The 13,156-nt window shown below is 43.2% G+C and overlaps 1 protein-coding gene across 2 annotated transcripts in view; it reads left to right on the plus strand.

Moving 5' to 3' along the window:
• Positions 1 to 288: 288 nt before the first annotated feature.
• The window catches only part of LOC135558724 (disks large-associated protein 1-like), a 121,411-nt gene continuing 108,543 nt past the window's right edge, over positions 289 to 13,156 (plus strand). For both annotated transcript variants that reach the window (XM_064992800.1, XM_064992799.1), the window contains exon 1: positions 289 to 405. The gene's annotated coding sequence lies outside the window, so the exon portion shown is untranslated. The remainder of the gene's footprint in view (positions 406 to 13,156) is intronic.

A 13,156-nucleotide genomic window follows, 5' to 3' on the forward strand; every position in this document is an offset into this window, starting at 1 on the left:
ATATGATAGAACTGACTTCACAACAATGAATTGCTCTATGTTTGGTGGCAATTGTCTATGTGCTGAAGGAAAACATTTTTATAAATAATTCATAATTATACTCTATATTCCCTACGCAATTGTCTTCATCACAACAGCTTAGCAGCCAAAAACAATTAATTGTCCCTAGTCCATTCGCCATGCCGGGTCTTAGTGGCATCTTGATTTCTGCTGTGTGGGTTTTCCTCCTCTATGCGTTGCATCAACAGAGCGAGCTGTCAGGTGCATGGAGCAGAGGCTCGTGCGGTTTGATACCTATACTGCCCACCACCAGTCGCTTCTATTATTTCTCATAAACGGTTGTTTCATTTAGGATTTATCGAATATCGTTCCACTCATGAATGTTGACTTGAGAATACTCTGAAGGTAAGCTCTCAATATTTTTCCGATATGTTGCATGTTTTCCTCCATACAAATAGCAAGTGGTTGATTTGATGAATATACTGATGATGAGGAATGGACCACATTACCCTACTATCTACCTTCTTTGACAACTGTTTGTTGGCCGAAAGGTCTTCTTTTAAAATAGGATACATTGTAACCACCAACATGATGGTTGTAACACACACACACTTATCGCACAATGAAATTCCATAATTCTAGCGCCGATACAGCAGCCCACATCAGTTGCACACAGCAGCGCAACATATGAAGCACGATAAAGACCGCAAAAGCCAAGCCTGCTGCTCCCACACATGTCGTGAATAGTCTGTGCGCTCTTTGAGTTAAAGCTATCGGTGAATGCATGCACATTTTCTGACAGTATTCTATTATTTTCTCGTCTTGGAATGCAGTGCATGCTGTGTCTATAGCTCGTGAGTCATTTAACTGTTCAATAAGTGTTTGGAAACAAGTTTTTGCTATTTGCATAGTTGAACATGAGTGTTTTGATCAAACACACTTTCTTCCGATTAGTATATCAAATAGCCTACTAATCAGGAGACGAATTGTAGTATTTCATAGATGTATACTGTTGCTCTAAAGTATTGCCTCAAGTCATGGACAGAGATGGGCGTTATCATTCTCGCAGAGAGAAGATGAGAGAGAAGACATCAGTGTTTGCAGATTTATCTATGCAACTAAGCAGGTATTGCCAGGGTTTCCCCTCCTAAATATTATTAATACCTACATCAGATGGCACTTTTTTAGGGTCTTCCTCTGACATAGAGGTCCTCGATGGCAGGAAGCTCGGCCCCAGTGATGTACTGGGCTGTACACACTGCCCTCTGTAGTGTCTTGCCTGTTGGATGCCAAGTAGTTGCCATACCAAGCGGTGATGCAGCCAGTCAAGATGCTCTCAAGGGTAGAGCTGTATAACTTTTTGAGGATCTGTGGGCCCATGCCAGCCTCCTGAAGGGGGACGAGGCATTGTCGTGCTCTCTTCACGACTGCGTTTGTGTGTGTGGACCATGATAATTCCTTAGTGATGTGGACAACGAGGAACTTGAAGCTCTGGATCTGCTCCATTACAGCCCTGTGGATGGGGGTGCTCAGCCCTCTATTTCCTGTAGTCCACGATCATCTCCTTTGTCTTGCTGACTTTTTTAAACTTTTTTTTTTACCCCTTTTTCATGGTATCCAATTGTTGTAGTAGCTACTATCTTGTCTCATCGCTACAACTCCCGTGCGGGCTCGGGAGAGATGAAGGTTGAAAGTCATGCGTCCTCCGATATACAACCCAACCAGCCGCACTGCTTCTTAACACAGCGCACATCCAACCCGGAAGCCAGCCGCACCAATGTGCCGGAGGAAACACCGTGTACCTGGCAACCTTGGCTAGCGAGCACTGCGCCTGTCCCGCCATAGGAATCGCTGGTGCGCGATGAGACAAGGACATCCCTACCGACCAAGCCCTCCCTAACCCGGGGCGACGCTAGGCCAATTGTGCGTCGCCCCACGGACCTCCCGGTTGCGGCCGGTTACGACAGACCCAGAGTCTCTGATGGCACAGCCCTTAACCACTGCGCCACCCGGGAGGCCGCATGTCTTGCTGACATTGAGGGAAAGTTTGGCACCACACTGCCAGGTCTCTGACCTCCTCCCTGTAGTCTCATTGGCGTCGGTGATCCAGCCTACCACCGTTGTCATCTGCAAACTTAATTATATTGTTGGAGTTGTGCACTGCCACGCAGTCGTGGCTGAACATGGAGTACAGAAGGGGACTTAGCATGCACCCCTAAGTGGTGCCCCTTGTTGAGGGTCAGCATGGTGAATGTGTTGCCTACATTCACCACCTGGGAGTGGACCATCAGGATGTCCAGGATCCAGTTGCAAAGGGAGGTTTAAAAATGTTGCCGGAAGGGATGGCTGTCGTTTTACGGGCTCTTAACCAATTGTGCTATTTTGTGAGTTCTTTTTAGCATTGTTTGTAACTTATTTTGTAAATAATGTTGATGTTGCCATCTCTTATGACTGAAAAAAGCTTCTGGATATCAGACCAGATATCAGTGAGTAATCTGACCAGATATCAGATTACTCACCTCAAACTGGACAAAGACCTTTTCTTTATTGAGTTGAACGCGAAGGATAAAATGTTGCTACCAGACAAGGCCCAAATCCCTGTCATTCACATGAAGGAAATACAGGGGGCGGAGATCAGGGTACCTTGTGAGAATGTCAGTGAGTGGGTAACCTGCCTCTACAATCTGTTCTATTGGCCAACGTGCAATCACTGGAGAATAAACTGGATGAGCTCCATTTGAGACTATCCTACCAACGGGACATTAACTGTAAAAGCTTATGTTTCACGGAGTCATAGCTGAACGACGACATGGATAATATATACACTGCTCAAAAAAATTAATGGAACACTAAAATAACACATCCTAGATCTGAATGAATAAAATATTATTTTAAATACTTTTTTCTTTACATAGTTGAATGTGCTGACACAAATTATCAATGGAAATCAAATTTATCAACCCATGGAGGGTCTGGATTTGGAGTCACACTCAAAATTAAAGTGGAAAACCATACCACAGGCTGATCCAACTTTGATGTAATGTCCTTAAAACAAGTCAAAATGAGACTCAGTAGTGTGTGTGGCCTCCACGTGCCTGTATGACCACCCTACAACGCCTGGGCATGCTCCTGATGAGGTGGCGGATGGTCTCCTGAGGGATCTCCTCCCAGACCTGGACTAAAGCATCCGCCAACTCCTGAACAGTCTGTGGTGCAACGTGGCGCTGGTGGATGGAGCGAGACATGATGTCCCAGATGTGCTCATTTGGATTCAGGTCTGGGGAACGGGCAGGCCAGTCCGTAGCACCAATGCCTTCCTCTTGCAGGAACTGCTGACACACTCCAGCCATATGAGGTCTAGCATTGTCTTGCATTAGGAGGAACCCAGGGCCAACCGCACCAGCATATGGTCTCACAAGGGGTCTGAGGATCTCATCTCGGTACCTAATGTCAGTCAGGCTACCTCCGGCGAGCACATGGAGGGCTGTGCGGCCCCCCAAAGAAATGCCACCCCACACCATGACTGACCCACCGCCAAACTGGTCATGCTGGAGGATGTTGCAGGCAGACGTTCCAGACTGTCACGTCTGTCACGTGCTCAGTGTGAACCTGCTTTCATCTGTGAAGAGCACAGGGCGCCAGTGGCGAATTTGCCAATCTTGGTGTTCTCTGGCAAATGAAAAACGCCCTGCACAGTGTTGGGCTGTAAGCACAACCCCCACCTGTGGAAGTAGGGCCCTCATACCACCCTCATGGAGCCGTTTGAGCAGACACATGCATGTTTGGGTTGTTGCCCTCCTACAGCCTCCTCCACGTCTCCTGATGTACTGGCCTGTCTCCTGATAGCGCCTCCATGCTCTGGACACTATGCTGACAGACACAGCAAACCTTCTTGCCACAGCTCACATTGATGTGCCATCCTGGATGAGTTGCACCACCTGAGCCACTTGTGTGGGTTGTAAACTCAGTCTCATGCTACCACTAGAGTGAAAGCACCGTCAGCATTCAAAAGTGACCAAAACATCAGCCAGGAAGCATAGGAACTGAGAAGTGGTCTGTGGTCCCCACCTGAAGAACCACTCCTTTATTAGGGGTGTCTTGCAAATTGCCTATAATTTCCACCTGTTGTCTATTCCATTTGCACAACAGCATGTGACATTTATTGTCAATCAGTGTTGCTTCCTAAGTGGACAGTTTGATTTCACAGAAGTGTGGTTGACTTGGAGTTACATTCTGTTGTTTTAAGTGTTCCCTTTTATTTTTTTGGAGCAGTGTAGTTGGCTGGGTTTTCCTTGCATTGGCAGGACAGAACAGCTATGTCCGGTAAGATGATGGGGTGGGGGTGTGTCTATTTGTCAATAAGAGCTGGTGCGCAATGTCTAATATTTAAGGTAGTCTCGTGGTTTTGCTCACCTGAGGTAGAATACCTCATGATAAGCTGTAGATCACACTATCTAACAAGAGTTTATCTATATTTTTTGTAGCCGTCTATTTACCACCACAAACCGATGCTGGCACTAAGACTGCATTCAACAAGCTGTATAAGGCTATAAACAAACAAGAAAATGCTCACTAAGCTGAGGATCCTTGGACTAAACACCTCCCTCTGCATCTGGACTTTCTGGCGGGCCACGCCCAGGTGGTAAGGGTAGGCAACAACATATCTGCCACCCTGATCCTCAACACGGGGGCTCCTTAGGGTGCATGCTTAATCCCCTCCTGTTCTCCCTGTTCACCCATGACTGCGTGGCCAAGCATGACACATACCATCTTTAAGTTTTCTGACTACACAACGGTGGTAGGCCTGATCACCGACAACGATGAGACCGTCTTTAGTGGGCAGGTTGAAGACATGGCATTGTGTTGCCAGGACAACAACCTCTCCCTCAGCTTGAGCAAGACAATGGAGATTATTGTGGACTACAGAAAAAGGATGGCCAAACACTTCCCCATTCATATTGACGGGGCTATACCAACAAACTATCATGGTCCAAACACAGCAAGAAATTTGTGAAGAGGAAACAACAATGCCTTTTCCCCCTCAAGAGACTGAAATGATTTGGCATTGGTCCCCAAATCCTCAAAGTTCTACAGCTGCTCCATTGAGAGCATCCTGACTAGTTGCATCACCGCCTGGTGTGGCAAATGCTCGGCATCCGACCGACAGAGTGTAGTGCGTACAGCCCAGTACATCACTGGGGCCAAGCTTCCTGCCATCTAGGACCTATATACAAGGCGTTGTCAGAAGAAGGCCCCAAAAATGTTCATAGTCTCCAGTCACCCAAGTCATAGACGTTTCTCTCTGCTACCGCGCAGTACCGGAGCGCCAAGTCTAGGTCCAAAAGGCTCTTATTTCTGTTCAAAATGTTGTATCAATACTTCCCATATGTGCCTAATTAGTGTATTAATACATTTTCATGTTCAAAATTGTGCACTCCTCAAACAATAGCATGGTAATCTTTTACTTTACTGTAATAGCTACTGTAAATTGGACGGTGGAGTTAGATTAACAAGAATTTAAGCTTTCTGCCAATATTAGATATGTCTATGTCCTGGGAAATGTTCTTGTTACTTACAACGTCATGCGGGATCGGTGTGCCGTCCACGGGACGGTTGAGCTAAAGTAGGCTAATGCAATTAGCATGAGGTTGTAAGTAACAAGAATATTTCCCAGGACACAATAGCAGTACCCACCCGTAGCACGCGCTCCAGCAGTTATATTTCACTGGTCATCCCCAAAGCAAACTCCTTCTTTGGCTGCCTTTCCTTCCAGTTCTCTGCTGCCAATGACTGGAAAGAATTCCCCCCCCAAAATTATCACTGAATCACTGAACCCTCCCTAGTTTTAACCTGTCTGGGAATATATGAGACGGTAGCGTCCCACCTGGCCAACATCCAGTGAAAATGCAGAGCTCCAAATTCAAATAAATTACTATAAAAATTACACTTTGAAATCACACATTCAATATACCAAATTAAAGCTGCACTTGTTGGTTGGATTCACAATGTGTAAGATTTCAAAAATGCTTTAAAGCAAACGATGCTATCATCTGAGGATGGCACCCCAGTAAACAAAGAAGCATATTTCAACCCTGCAGCCGTGACACAAAACGCAGAAATAAAAATATAATTCATGCCTTACCTTTGACGAGCTTCTTCTGTTGGCACTCCAATATGTCCCATAAACATCACAAATGGTCCTTTATGTTCGATTAATTCCGTCGATATATATCCAAAATGTTGATTTATTTGGCGCGTTTGATCCAGAAAAACACAGGTTCAACTTGCGCAACGTGACTATAGAATATCTCAAATGTTACCTGTAAGCATTGTCTAAACATTTCAAACTACGTTTGTACTACAACTTTAGGTATTTTTTTAACGTAAATAATCGATAAAATTTAAGACGGAATCTGTGTGAGGTTGTCAGTATCTGGTGTTGCCACCAGCTGCATTAAGTACTGAAGTGCATCTCCTCCTCATGGACTGCACCAGATTTGCCAGTTCTTGCTGTGAGACGTTACCCCACTCTTCCACCAAGGCACCTGCAAGTTCCCGGACATTTTTGGGGGGAATGGCCCTAGCCCTCACCCACCGATCCAACAGGTCCCAGACGTGCTCAATGGGATTGAGATGCGGGCTCTTCGATGGCCATGGCAGAACACTGACATTCCTGTCTTCCAGGAAATCACGCACAGAACGAGCAGTATGGCTGGTGGCACTGTCATGCTGGAGGGTCATGTCAGGATGAGTCCAGCCTATTGTGGACAGTCTGAGCACTGATGGAGGGATTGTGCGTTCCTGGTGTAACTCGGGCAGTTGTTGTTGCCATCCTGTACCTGTCCCGCAGGTGTGATGTTCGGATGTACCGATCCTGTGCCGGTGTTGTTACACGTGGTCTGCCACTGCGAGGATGATCAGCTGTCTGTCCTGGCTCCCTGTAGCTCTGTCTTATGCATCTCACTGTACGGACATTGCAATTTATTGCCCTGGCCACATCTGCAGTCCTCATGCCTCCTTGCAGCATGCCTAAGACACGTTCACGCAGATGAGTAGGTACCCTGGGCATCTTGAGTTTGGTGTTTTTCAGAGTCAGTTGAAAGGCCTCTTTAGTGTCCTACGTTTTCATAACTGTGACCTTAATTGCCTACTGTCTAAGCTGTTACAGTTAGTGTCTTAACCTCTTGAAACTCCCCATCCCGGATCCGGGATTGTGACTAAGCCTCAGGCTCATTAGCATAACGCAACGTTAACGATTTCTGAAAATCGCAAATAAAATTAAAATAATGCGTTTGCTCTCAAGCTTAGCCTTTTCTTAACAACACTGTCATCTCAGATTTTCAAAATATGCTTTTGAACCATAGAAATTGACTAATTTGTGTAAGAGTATGCAAAGCTAGCATAGCATTTTGTGTAGCATGTAGCACGCAACATTTTCACAAAAGCCAGATAACCAAATAAATAAAATCATTTACCTTTGAAGAGCTTCTGATGTTTTCAATGAGGAGACTCCCAGCCACATACCAGATGCGCAGTGTTTCCTGAAAGCGTCTGTGTGTAGGAGAAATCGTTCCGTTTTCTACATTGCGCCTGGCTACCGAACCGAAAATGCAGTCACCTACAACGTGAAACTTTTTCCGGATTAACTACATAATATCGACCGAAACATGGCAAACGTTGTTTGGAATCAATCCTCAAGGTGTTTTTTCACATATCTCTTCATTGACATGCAGTTCGTGGAAGCTTGCTTCTCTCTCTTTTCTCCCATGGAAAAATACTGGCAGGTGACTTTTGCGCACCAATTTCGGCGCAGGACACCGGGCGGACACGTGGTAAATGTGGTCTCTTATGGTCAATCTTCCAACGATCTGCCTACAAATACGTCACAATGCTGCAGACACCTTGGGGAAACGACAGAAAGGGCAGACTCATTCCTCTTGCGTTCACAGCCATATAAGGAGATCATGAAAGACAGAGCCTCAAAAATCCTTGTCATTTCCTGGATGCCAAGTCATCTTGGTTTTGCCTGAAGCTCACGTTAAAGGGCACGCACAGAGAAGATATTTGTATTTCTGGACACGTCAGAGTGTTTTCTTTCGAACAGTAGCAATTATATGCATAGTCAAGCATCTTTTTGTGACAAAATATCTTGTTTAAAACGGGAACGTTTTTCTTCCAAAAATGAAATAGCGCCACCATAAGTGTAAGAGGTTAATGACTGTTCCACATGTGCACGTTCATTGAACAAGCATGGGATACAGTGTTTAAACCCTTTACAATGAAGATTTGAAGTTATTTTGACTTTTCGAAATACGACCGTGTCCTGACAAAGGGACGTTTCTATTTTTGCTGAGTTTGTGGGATATGCATCGTATGATATGTACCATGTTTGAGAGACCCAGTGGGATTGTAAAAGTATTGTTCTGTGGAAAGACCATAACAATAGGCATTACATTTGATTAAAGGTCAAAATTGATCCAGAGACAGAACAGGGAGTAATTGAGTAAAGAGTTGATAAAAAAAAAAAATCTCAATGTAATATACAGGACATTTTGACTTAACTTTTCTAAGAGCGCTGCTCTCCAAGAACGTATTGGGCTAGGCTACTATCATCCTTGGCCACTTTTTACATTTCACTGGATTAGTATTCCTTTTTAAAGCTGCAAGATAACCTTTTGGGGCAACCAACAAAATTCCCCAGAGAAATGTGAGTTATAGATCAGTCTCATTGAAAGCAAGTCTAAAAAGCAATAGATAAGTTCTAGTGCTTTTTCTATGCTTTCTGTTCTTACGTTTTTTTTTTTGCATCTTTTACTTTCATTTTTTGACACCAGCTTAAAACAGCTGGTGATTGAAAATATATTTCACAGCGGTTTAGATGGTACAATATTTCTCTACACTTGTTTTGTCACAATCTGAAATTACTACTTTAATTACTTCTTATTTGTCAGCAAGAGTCCTAAACACCGGAGGAATCAACTTAGAAAGATTTGGTTGTCAACTTCATTGTGCCACACACTACGAGGGAGGATAGATATTGCATTTCAATTGAGTTAGGCCCAATAATATACTGTTTGTAGATAATGTAGCAGTGTCAGTGTCTTCACATCACAGGCTGCACTATCACAGTATTACAAAGTGGAACTGATTGTCAAGCACCAAGTATCCTCTGAATCACAGTCCCCCTCTCACTGTGTATTAGAACTATATCAGGATTACATAGACTACCATTCAAAAGTTTGGGGTCACTTACAAATGTTCTTGTTTTTGAAAGAAAAGCAAAAAAAATGTGTCCATTAAAATAACATCAACGTATCCAAAATACAGTGTAGACGTTGTAAATGACTATTGTAACTGGAAACAGCGGATTTTTTTTTAATGGATTATCTACATAGGCGTACAGAGGCCCATTTATCAGCAACCATCACTCCTGTGTTCCAATGGCACGTTGTGTTAGCTAATCCAAGTTGATCATTAGAAAACCCTTTTGTAATTATGTTAGCACAGCTGAAAACTGTTGTTCTGATTAAAGAAGCAACTGGCCTTCTTTAGACTAGTGGAGTATTTGTGGGTTCGATTACAGCCTCAAAATGGCCAGAAACAAAGACATTTCTTCTGAAACTCGTCAGTCTATTCTTGTTCTGAGAAATGAAGAGAAATTGCCAAGAAACTGAAGATCTCATTCAACGCTGTGTATTACTACCTTCACAGAATAGCGCTAACTGGCTCTAACCAGAATATAAAGAGTGGGAGGCCCCGGTGCACAACTGAGCAAGAGGTCATGTACATTAGAGCTTGAGAAACAGAGGACTCACAAGTCCTCAACTGGCAGCTTCATAAAATAGTGAGGACCCAGAGTTAGCTCTACTGCAGAGGATAAGTTCATTAGAGTTAACTGCATCTCAGATTGCAGCCCAAATAAACACTTCAGAGTTCAAGTAACAGACACATCTCACCATCAACTGTTCAGAGGAGAATGCGTGAATCAGGCCTTCGTTGCCGAATTGCTGCAAAGAAACAACTGCTAAAGGGCACCAATAATAAGAGACTTGCTTGGGCCAGAAAAACGAGCAGTAGACATTAGACTGGTGAAATCTGTCCTTTGGTCTGATGAGTCCAAATTTGAGATGATTGGTTCCAACCGACGTGTCTTTGTGAGACGCAGAGTAGGTGAACGGATGATCTCTGCATGTGTGGGTCCCACCGTGAAGCATGGAGGTGTGATGGTGTGGCAGTGCTTTGTTGGTGATACTGTCAGTGATTTATTTAGAATTCAAAGCACGCTTAACCAGCATGGTTACCGCAGCATTCTGCAGCGATTCTCCATCCCATCGGGTTTGAGCTTAGTGGAATATCATTTGTTTTTCAACAAGACAATGACCCAAAACACACGTCTAGGCTGTGTAAGAACTATTTTACCAGATAACCTGGCCTCCACAATCACCTGACCTCAACCCAATTGAGATGGTTTGGGATAAGTTGGACCGCAGAGTGAAGGAAAAGCAACCAACAAGTGCTCAGCATATGTGGGAACTCCTTTAAGACTGTTGGAAAAGCATTCCAGCTGAAGCTGAATGTGAGGATGCCAAGAGTGTGCAAAACTGTCATCACGGCAAAGGGTGGCTACTTTGAAGAATCTCATAACATTTTGATTTATTTAACACTTTTCTCGTTACTGCATGATTCCATATGTGTTATTTCATAGTTTTGATGTCTTCACTATTATTCTACAATGTACAAAATAGTAAAAATAAAGAAAAACCATGAGTGTGTCCAAACTTTTGACTGGTACTCCATGCATGTATGTGATATATATATATATATATATATATTAGTGCATTCGTTAAGTATTCAGACCCCCCCAGCCTTATTCTAAATTGGATTAAATAAAACAAATCCTCATCTATACACAATACCCCATAATGTCAAAGGGAAAACAGTTTTTTTTTTGCAAATATACTAAAATTAAAAACAGATCTTATTTACAGCACCAGTGGTGGAAAAAGTACCCAATTGGCATACTTGAGTAAAAGTGAAGATACCTTTAATAGAAAATGTGAAAGTCACCCAGTAAAATACTACGAGTAAAATTCTAAAAGTATTTGGTTTTAAATATACTTAAGTATTAAAAGTAAATGTAATTGTTAAAATATAGTATCAAAAATTAAAGTATAAATAGTTTCCCATTCCTTATATAATGCAAACAAGACTTTCTTGTGTTTATTTTATGGATAGCCAAGGGGAACACTCCAACATGCAGTCATCATATACAAATAATGCATTTGTGTTTAGTGAGTCCACCAGATCAGAGGCAGTAGTGATGACCAGGGATGTTCTCTTTTGGTAAGTGTGTGAATTGAACCATTTTCCAGTCCTACTAAGCATTCAAAATGTAACAATGTACTTTTGGGTGTCAGGGAAAATTCATGGAGTAAAAAGTTAATTATTTTGTTTTGGAATGTAGTGGAGTAAAAGTAGTCAAATATACCTAGGAAAGTGCAGATACTACCTAAGTAGTACTTTAAAGTATTTTTACTGAAGTACTTTAAACACTGCACCCCTACTTCCCGCAGCTATGCGCTGTGGGCTAGATGGCAAGTGGGTCCTGAGGAGTAGAGAGGAGAGGGGCAGGTCCAACTGTGGAGGAGGGTGCATAATCAGATTTATTAGAGCCCAGCTAGTCCACTGTGTCAAGTGAACTGACATTGTGCCAGTTCATCTCTGAACAGCATCGGCTCCATACAGCCAGAAATAGACGCCAGCCAAGGATTTTCTCTTAGAACTGTAGCTAGCTCTGTCTCTATCACTATAGAATAGATCCGATTCTATTATATAGGGCTGGAGCAGAAACTGTTTTTCAGACTGTCTAGTCGAAAGCAGGAGATAGATCAGTGTAGTGTTAATCATGTTGTAATTTATCAAGACGATACATTTCCTCTGATTTAAAGCTGTTCGTAAGGCTGAGGTTCAATTTGGAATAGATGTGAAAGCTGATAGGAAGCTGGGTACCCTGTAGAAGACTCTGTGATAGACCTTTGTAACTGACTGACACTATCTGTGGTCTTGCAGATCACTTTCTGTATGGATCTAAAGGAGAAACACTCCTGGATCACGTACTGCTATACACGCTCAGTTTATTGTTACAATCATTGACTGGTAGAGTCAATAGTGTTTTATTTCCTCAATAGTTAGCTTTGGGTTATCTGTCAACCCAGCAATTACCTATTCCTCTCAAACCTCCTCCACTATTCCCCAGAGAGTCCTTCCAATGGCTTAACCTCTGAACTGCTGAACCACTAGGGAACATCACACTACATTTGGTCAGGTGTAGGCACAATCTCTCAGGACAGTTTGAACCTTTTCACACTACTAATACAAGCCAAGGCAGAGCAAGCTGTACTGTGCTGTCACCCATCCACCATAGTTGCTGGAACCCCGCTGGAAAGGAAAATGTGAAATATAGGCAAGCAAGCACAGTATTTTTAGGTCTGCACTAAAATGGTGTGACAATTGTATTTTGACTGGCCGCAAAATTGTGTTTACCTGTCCATATTTGAACTTTAGGTGCAGGGCATCTCTATGAATGGGAAATGGTTGAATACAAGAAGAACAATCTTTGCCATAATATTTTACTCCTTAATAAAGTATAACAAATGGCACACACATAATGTAAGTCAAACTCTGCAAAACAAAAGAAATTACCCTTTTTCAGGACCCTGTCTTTCAAAGATAATTCGTAAAAATCCCAAACTTCACAGATCTACATTGTGAACGGTTTAACACTGTTTCCCATTCTTGTTCAATGAACCATAAACAATTAATGAACATGCACCTGTGGAATGGTCATTAAGACACTAACAACTTACAGACGGTAGGCAATTAAGCTCACAGTTATAAAACTTAGGACACTAAAGAGGCCTTTCTACGGACTCTGAAAAACACAAAGAAAGATTCCCAGGGTCCCTGCTCATCTGCGTGAATTTGCCTTCGGCATGCTGCAAGGAGGCATGAGAACTGTAGATGTGGCCAGGGCAATAAATTGCAATGTCCGTACTGTGAGACGCATTAGGCAGCGCTATAGGGAGCCAGGACAGCTGATCGTCCTCGCAGTGGCAGACCACGTGTAACACTTGCACAGGGTCGGTATAGCCGAACA

The sequence above is a fragment of the Oncorhynchus masou genome, chromosome 17, assembly GCF_036934945.1.
Source record: "Oncorhynchus masou masou isolate Uvic2021 chromosome 17, UVic_Omas_1.1, whole genome shotgun sequence".
Classification (NCBI taxonomy): domain Eukaryota; kingdom Metazoa; phylum Chordata; class Actinopteri; order Salmoniformes; family Salmonidae; genus Oncorhynchus; species Oncorhynchus masou.